Raw genomic sequence first — 7,689 nt, forward strand, 5'->3', positions numbered from 1 at the left:
TTGGTAAAGAATCTGCCTGCAATGCAGGAGACCCTGGTTCCGATTCCTGGGTTGGGAAGATCTGCTGGAGAAGGGATAGGCTACCCACTCCAGTATTCTTGGGCTTCCCTTGTGGCTCAGCTGGTAAAGAATCCATGTGCAATGCAGGAGACCCCGGTTTGATTCCTGGGTTGGGAAGATCCCCAGTAAAAGGGAAAGGCTACCCACTCCAGTATTCTGGCCTGGAGAATTCTGTGGACTACAGTGCCTGAGGTCACAAACTGAGTGACTTTCACTTTTTCTTTCTGCAGAAATAAAGTCACATGAAATGAGATATAGTCTGTTTTCTTACATCCTGATAGTCACCTAGGCTAGTGGGCCTCATAGCAAGTTACTACTAATTCTTGAAATGCTAATTGGATTTAGTATTTCTAGAAGATTATTTATATGAAATATATATGAAATATAAGTAATCTTCTAGAATATTCTGTATATGAAAACAGCACTTTCTGAACTATTTATTACTAATTCTAGCTGATATTATTGGTTTGAAAGTAAATTTTTTATTGAAATTAACAGTGATTCTAAGGACTGTATTTTAGCTTTCGTACCTCAGAAATCTTAATGATATTTATCAATTTGTGTAGTTATAAGGTATGAAAGACTCATGGGTACCTCGGTCCCAGGAGAGAATAAAGTGGTTCAGAATGTGGGCTCTGGCATCAGAGGCCCTGGGTCTGTGTCTCGCCTCTGCCACCCCCAGAGTGTGTGGCTTTCAAAGTCCCTCAGACCCTGTGCCTTGGTTTTCTCATCTGCAAAATGGGACAGCCCTGATACCCAGCTCCAAGGCTGATGACAAGGATGACTGGAGACAGGTGCTCGTTACGTCACCAGGGTTCTACCTCCTCCCCCCCCTGTCATCACCTTTGTGGTCATCACCTTGGAAGTCAACATTCAGTAAAACATGTTGGGTGACAGATTGGTTTACCACTGTGGTCTTTTTTTTTTTTCTAATTCCTTTTTCTCTTTTAAGCCTCTGGAGGCTCTCTGCTGACTTTGTAGACTTGGGGCGTACTCTGACACCTTGGCCACTGCCTTCCCTGTGCCTTTTTTCCCTCTATCTGTAGATACCAGGATAAATGTCTTGCTTACCAAGTACAAGAAGGAAATGTTTGTTTTGTTTTGTTTTATAATTTTATCTACTTATTTCTGGCTGTGCTGGGCCTTCATAGCTGCTCAGGTTTTTCTCTGAGGTGCACAAGCGTCTCATTGAGGTGGCTTCTCTTGTTGCGGAACAAGGGCTTTAGGGTGCAGGGGGCTTCAGTAGCTGTCCTTCCCAGGCTCTAGAGCACAAGCTCTGCGGTTGTGCTGCACGGGCTTCGTTTCTCGGCAGCATGTGGGATCTCCTGTATTGGCAGGTGAATTCTTTACCACTTCACCAGGGAAGTCCTCGGGAGTGTTTTTAATAAGGAAAAAAACAAACAAACAAAAAAACCTGAATGATTAATGGCAAAATACAACTGAAGCATTTAGTGAGACTTGACTGTCCCAAGTACCACACTTATTATGCACCAGAATTTTACCACTGGTCATGAAGGGCTATCAGATCTGGTTGCAGTTGTGTTTGACCGGCCGAGGTTGGTTGGGATGTGTCAGAGCGTGACATTTAGCATCTCTGATGGACTGGCTTCCCTCTGCTCATGGAGAGGTGCTTCCCATTTCTCTTCAGCAGCTGTGGTTCTGCTTCCCACAGAGCCATTCCATTTCCCATGAAATGGAATGATTGTTCCAATCATTTATGAGGTATTCTAGAAAGATGCACTGAGTACCTACTGTCTACACACAGACAACCATCCTCCCCGCCCCCTCTTTGCGCGGCACCAAGGGAGCCTCTGGGGGACTTTGCAGTACATGATCCCGACCTGGAATGCTCTCCCCTCCTCTCTTGACCTTGTCCTGCATAACTCTTCCCTCTCGGGGAGCCTTCCCTGACTTCCCAGGCCAGATCAGACCTCCCAGGGCACCCCGTTTGTGTGATGATTCCATTGCATGTCTCCCATAGGATGGAGGCCTCCCTGGGAGCAGGGGTGCGTATGCTGTGTCCCTGCAGCCAGCAGAGTGGGGGCTCAACAGTCCGTCAATCGGACGGTTGCGGAGAAGATAAACCCGAGGAGTCCCGACACCCCCAGACCCAGGCTCCTGGCCCCAGCTGCTGTCATGTGAGTGAGTCCTACCACAGAGCGAAGCCACCCCTCGGGCCTCAGGTTCTCGTGCATTTAATAAGATACCTCGTTTTCAGCCTTGTGAGTGCTGGCTCAGTTGGTAAAGAGTCGGCCTGCAATACAGGAAACCGCCTGCAGCACGGGAGACCTGGGTTCGATCACTGGGTCAGGAAGATCCCCTGGAGAAGGGAATGGCAACCCATTCCAGCATTCTTGCCTGGGAAATCCCATGGACAGAGGATCCCAGGGGGCTACAGTCCCTGGGATTGCAAAGAGTCGGACACAACTGAGCGTGCACACACGCTGGCATCGCATCTCCTGCTTCCTCCCCATGTGTCCCCTCCACTCATCACACCAAACCATCTGTAGTTCCCTGAGTATTCCATGTTCTTTTTAATGCTTTTGTGCCTTTGCCTTAGTCTAGAATGGCTGCCAAGCCCCACTTCTTAGCCCCGCTTCTTATCCCCCAGCCGTGCCCCCCCTCACTCCTGTGCCTCAATGTCTGCAAACACAGATCCAGCCTCTCCCAGTCTCCCTTCCTCTACACAGAAGCCCAGGCCCCCTGCTAATACCTCGGAGAGCGTCTAGCAGGAAGTAGACCTGTAACAAATATTTGGATAACCAGAAGAACGGTTCTTTCGCCTTTTAATGATACATGTAAATACTGACCTGAATGCCAGATAACACTCACGATAGAGCTACTGCATCCCTGGAGAAGCACACCCCTTGAGAGCAGGCCTGCTGCCATTCAAAACTAAAATGTCAGAACATTTATTAGTGATAACCCTGATCTACTCTGTATTTTTCTTTCTCACGTACATAGGTTTCCTTTGTCACCACCTCCTAAAATGGATTTCTTGTCACAACCCGGTAGTAAATGTTGTCCCATACTTTAAAATGGTGTATCTGCCCTGGGAACATTGAGGTATTTTCTTCCTTGAGGTGATATTACTTTTTTCAGATTTGCAAGAGATTATCTTATACCAATCAGCGTCTGTGCTTTGAAGCCCTACATGGCAGTGCTGTTTTTCGAGCTGTGATGGAGGCAGGCTTCAGGGCAGAGCGAGGACGCACTTCAGTCATCTCGGAATGCGCAGCAGCAGCATCTGCCTTGAGGGTGCTCCGTTCCTTCCAGAACTCCTTCCCTGGAAGGATGAAAGCACGGCTTGCTCAGCTTTCTAAAGGGGATTCCCGACAGTCTCTTGAACACAAAGGCTATGTCTGACTTTTTCTGCTCTCCCTCAGTAAAATGCTTTGCTTCACATCCTAAGCATTATTGATGATCCTGGTGGTGACATACATTTCAAGAAAGTTTTCAGGAAGATTTGAAAATCATTAGGTGTCTTCACTGGGATCGCCAGATGTGAAGGAGAATGAAGAATTAAACTGTCTGTTTGGTTTGATTGGTGTTAGATTATGAAGTTCATTGTTGTGTTGTTGTTGTTCAGTCGCTCAGTTGTGTCCAACTGTTTGCAACCCCATGGACTGCAGGACACCAGGCTTCCCTTTACTTCACTGTCTCCTGGAGTTTGCTCAAACTCATGTCCATTGAGTCACTGATGCCATCCAGTCATCTCATCCTCTGTCGTCCCCTTCTCCTCCTGCCCTCAATCTTACCCAGCATCAGGGTCTTCTCCAATGAGTAGGCTTTTTGCATCAGGTGACCAAAGTATTGGAGCTTCCGATTCAGTCCTTCCAATAAATATTCAGGGTTGATTTTCTTTAGGATTGACTGGTTTGATCTTCTTGCTGTCCAAAGGACTCTTAAGAATCTTCTCCAGCACCACCATTCGAAAGCATCAATTCTTTGTTATATTAATGACAAAAACCACAGGATAGGATTAAATAAGCATGTCCCTGGATTAAAAAAAGAAAAAGATTGTAACAGTGTGGTCCCTAGAGACTGATGAAGGACTTGCTCTTTTAAAATATATTAAAAAATAATTTGGGGACTTCCCTGGCCCCAAAGTGGTTAAGATTCTGCACTTCTGATGCATCAATTCTTTGCTATATAAGTGACAAAAACCAAAGGATAGGATTAAATAAGCATGTCCCTGGATTAAAAAAAGAAAAAAAGTTGTAACAGTGTGGTCTCTAGGGACTGATGAAGGACTTGCTTTTTTAAAATATATTGAAAATAATCTGGGGACTTCCCTGGCCCCAAAGTGGTTAAGATTCTGCACTTCCGATGCAGGGGGGTTGCAGGTTTGATCCCTGGTCAGGGAGCTAAGATCCACGTGCCTTGTAACAAATTCAATAAAAGACTTTAAAAATGGTCCACATCCAAAAAAATACAAAAAATAAATAAAGATGATCTGGAAAAGAGCATGGAGAATCTCAGCGCTTCTAGGTTAGAAAGTGGAGCTGATGGGCACAGCTGAGAGAAGGTTCCACAGTGGGTGGGCAAAGGAGGAGCAGATGTGGGGGGCTCGTTTTTCTGCTGGTTCAGCTCAGTAGGTCCTCTGTCTCCACCTGACAAAATGCTGTGGCTGTTCCTTTGAAGGGTCTATTCAGCAAGGTTAATTTCTTGCTTCTCATCCTACTAGGCTATTTGGCTTTTAAATGTATATTCCCACTCTCCACTGCATATATAATATGTATGCATACATACATTATTCATGTGTTTAAAAATCTTCACAGATTTTAATTTACCATTTTCTCCCCTTGCTTTGCCTTTGTCTTTCTCTCCTCATTCTTCCCCCAATCCTTTCCTTATTTTTAGATAGGTCATTTTGTGGGAATAATGTGGTGGGACCTGTATTGTGAAATGTTGACACTTTTATTAAAATATTTTGTGTAACTTATTATATGCTGTTTTTAGGATGAAAATACCACTTAGGAGCTTTCTTTTTAAAATTCAGTAATTGCTCATCTCCCAAACGCAGAGAGTTAAAATCTGCCCAACTGTATCCTTTTATGATTTCTGAGAGGTGTTATAATCTGCCTTTTATTACTTGTGGGAGATGGGGCTTTTGAATGACATTGGTGTGACTTGTTTTTACAGTCCTGTCTTAAGGTCTGTACTCTTGCCACTGAAATCATGGCATAAACTTTGACAAATATAGCTTCATCACCTTTTGAAATCTACTACAAAATGATTTATTGATCAGTTGTTTAGTACTTATAGTTGATTCTTAAAATTCAGTTCTCATCAGCTAAAAATGTAATACTATATATTCACAACAAGAAATATTGTTTTAAATCTGTAACTAATGTATGTGACTCAGTTAATGAGCTAAGGCATGAAAAATAGTTATTTGGATTTCATAAAGGTGTTTAAATTGCATGTTTCATAGATCTCTTGGTTAGCGGTATATGGTAATTAACTTTGATCTAGGCCGTTAAACAGTCTCACAAATAAAAATTTTCTGTAAAAGGATAACTAATGTATTATCCTTTTATTTGTAGACATTAACCTATATTCTGGTCCTTTATTTGCCCATTTCTTCTTTTCATTTATTCCTTCTTGAGAACTGTCTGGTAGTTTTCTGACCTGATTTAGAATCTCTAGTTTATTTCTGTTTTAAAACAAGGACCAAATTTAACAGGAGACCAATGGTGAGATAAATTGGCCTACAGGCTCAGACTAACACCAGCAGACTTACTTCCTCGTGTTTAAATAAAGTACTCATTTTCCACGAAATAACAAACTGCAGTTGCAGGCATGATTTATTCAAATCTGAAGAAGAAAAACTAAAAAAGGATTATTTAAGGTTTAGATTCATAGGGAAAGTAATGTGTTTTCAGTTATCTCACTCAGATTCTCAAAATACTCTTGTTGTTATTTTTGTTTGGTTGCTAAGTCACGTCTGATTCTGTGCAACCCCATGGACGGCAGCACGCCAGGCTTCCCTTTACTTCACTGTCTCCTGGAGTTTGCTCAAACTCATGTCCATTGAGTCAGTGATGCCATCCATCCATCTCATCCTCTGTCACACCCCTTCTCTTCTTGCCCTCAGTCTTTCCGAGCATCAGGTTCTTTTCCATTGAGTTAGCTCTTCTCATCAGGTGGCCAAAGTGTTTTTGGAGCTTCGGCATCAGTCCTTCCAATGTATATTCAGGGTTGATTTCTTTTAGGATTGACTGGTTTGACTCAAAAATGCTACCTTAAACCAAATCCAGCAGTGACACAGCCAGTGGGTGCAAAGCCAGTTTATATTCCAGCAAATAAATAGGTGACACAGCCCGGAGCAAGACATTCCTCATGTGTTCAGTCCATGAAGAAACGCACGTTGAGTACCTACTGTGTACACACAGATAACCACCCTGAGAACCACTGTCTGGGGAGAACCCTGTGAACAGATCCTAAGGCAACTCGAGAAGGGCAGCGTTAGAAATATTCTGGGACCTGAGAGGAAGGGTGGAGTTCAAAAACCTGCTGGCTTGAACTTACTTCCTACTTACACAATAGAACATTAGAGGTGATAGTATTAATACAGAGAAGGATCTTGTATGAAACCTCCCCCTTTTCCAGTTGTAATTTTAATTTCTCTGTTGAAAATGGAAAGTTTATATTACTAAGGAATTTGCAGTTTACCTTCCTTATGCATTTACAAAAATGCAGTACATCGACATGGTTTTTAAAAAGTAAATTTTATCACAATTTTAATCAATTACTTTAATTTGGCTCAACTACATTTTGTTTAAAATTATACCATCTGCTTCTAGGGAAACATGATGGATTTTATTACCCAGACTTACTAATATTACTGCCAACCACTTTTAATTTTATTTATTTGTTATTTTTATCAGAAGGTAATCCTTTTTCTCACTGATGAGTCACACCCTCCTCTATTTCCAGTTCTGCCTTTACTGCCAATGGAGGCATTGCCATTGGTCTTAAAATGTATTTGAATAGGGTCCTTTTCCATAAGAAAATGCATCCTACATATTCAGGGACCGGTAAAGTCTCTATTTGGGTTTTCCCAGTGGCTCAGACGGTAAAGAGTCTGCCTACAATGCAGGAGACCCCAGTTCAATCCTTGGGTTGGGAAAATTCCCTGGAGGAGGAAATGGCAACCCACTCCAGTATTCTTGGCTGGAGAATCCCATGAACAGAGGAGCCTGGAGAGCTACTGGACCTGACTAACACTTTGACTTTTTCACTTTGCAAGGTCTCTGTTTAATCTTGAGTGTATCCATTTTAAACCCTGATTGAGCAAATTACTTGACAGCAACCCCCCACTCCCCACCCCCCACCTCCCATGCCCGAAATGGACCACTGATCCCCAGTGCAGTGCAGACAGCTCTCAGCTCTCTGGAAGGAGCCAGAGTGGTGGTCTTTATCAGCACAGGATTTCAGCAGGGAAAGGGTGAGCTCAGAATCTAGCTCTAGGTACCAGAGAGAGACCGCGCCCCCACCCACATCCTGCCGCAGGCAGGGTGGGGATGCCCAGCCCATGGGCACACCCTGTGTCTTCGTAACTCCTTGACTACCCCCCTCCCCCACCTCCCTGGTCTCTTCCACTTCTTGGGCTTCTTGGCTGGT

The sequence above is a fragment of the Bison bison genome, unplaced genomic scaffold, assembly GCF_000754665.1.
Source record: "Bison bison bison isolate TAMUID 2011002044 unplaced genomic scaffold, Bison_UMD1.0 scf7180017864143, whole genome shotgun sequence".
In the NCBI taxonomy this organism is placed as follows: Eukaryota; Metazoa; Chordata; class Mammalia; order Artiodactyla; family Bovidae; genus Bison; species Bison bison.